This window comes from Hyperoodon ampullatus, assembly GCF_949752795.1.
Source record: "Hyperoodon ampullatus genome assembly, chromosome: 1".
Classification (NCBI taxonomy): Eukaryota; Metazoa; Chordata; class Mammalia; order Artiodactyla; family Ziphiidae; genus Hyperoodon; species Hyperoodon ampullatus.
In genome coordinates, this window is record NC_136914.1 from 188,898,760 (window position 1) to 188,900,171 (window position 1,412).

Sequence of the window (1,412 nt, forward strand, 5' to 3'; positions counted from 1 at the left end):
CAGGGGTATGGATTTTGACTATACCATGTCTCCACCCCTCCTACCTATCTCCTTGTGGATCCTTCTTTATATCTTTAGTCATAGAATATCTTTTCTGTCAGTCTTCAGGTCTTTCTCTTCAATAGTTGCTCTGTAAATAGTTGTAATTTTGATGTGCCCATGGAGGAGGTGAGCTCAGGGTCTTCCTAATTTACCATCTTGGCTTTCTCTTGCAGTGTATAATTTTTAAGTCAAAAAGAAATCACCTTTCCATAATACAAATAAACAACTCTTAAATTGTCTTTGGGTAAACTTAATATTTTCACATATCAATTTTTTTGAAGTGAAGTATGCCCAAATTTGTGATAACCTTACCTCCAAAGAGTCCCTCTATTACTTCAATAACTTTACTGCTTTTCTAGCTGTTTCCCAGTGGTCTCAAGATGACACAGTCTCCATTATGTCTCCCAGCCAAAAAAGAAAGAAGAAAGAAAAAAATTCTTAGGCTTTCACAGAGTCCTTCTCCAGTCATTCAAACAATGTTTCTTTATATCTAGACTTTGAATCAGTGCATATAAACCAAGAAAGCACTTATATGTCAGAGAAAGTTTTCTGAAGGTAGTTAATGCCTGTGCTGAGATCAGAACAACTTGAGTTGGTGATTGGAAAGTGGAAAGTTAGAAGGGAATGCAAAGTTCTGTATACGACTGGAAGTGGTTGTAAAAGCCTGGAAGCCCAGCAAGTGGTTGGGAGCCTGGGGAGGTAAGTTCATTCATGGGTTTGACTGCATCCTTAGGGCATCCAGGAGCCATTGGAGGGAGCTAGGAATGCCAAGAAAAGATTAGAATATTTTAAAAAATAAACTGGACCTCAATAAGAGTAGGTTGGAGGCAGATAAGGACTAGAGGCATGGAGATTTTTAAATATATATTAAATGGAAGTTATTTATACACATGAGAAAGTTAATTTTAAACATGAGGAAAAAGGGCAAAGTAGTAATGCTCCTTTGAACTCAGACCCAGAGAACAAGAAGCAGTATGAAGCTCAAAACTTTTAGTATAACATATACTTTTATTTTGTTATATGTTTCAACTCTTTTTAAAGTAAATTTAATTTAGGTAAAAGATGCAAACATACAATTTCATGAGTGTTCACGAAGTAAACACACCTGTGTCTCTAGACAGATCAAGAAATTAAATGACCAGCACCCAAGAGAGCCCCTCTTCTTCCCTCCCAGTCTACACTTCTCCCCACAATTAATTATTATCTTAACTTTAATCCATATGGATATTTTAAATTAATTTTTCTCCTAAGAAATGAGCTACCACATACCTAGAAACTTGCACATGAAAAGAACCTCAAATTTAATCTAGCTCAGTGATTTTTCAGACATTAAGAATAAACAATAGAATATTTTCTTCAAAATTAAATGT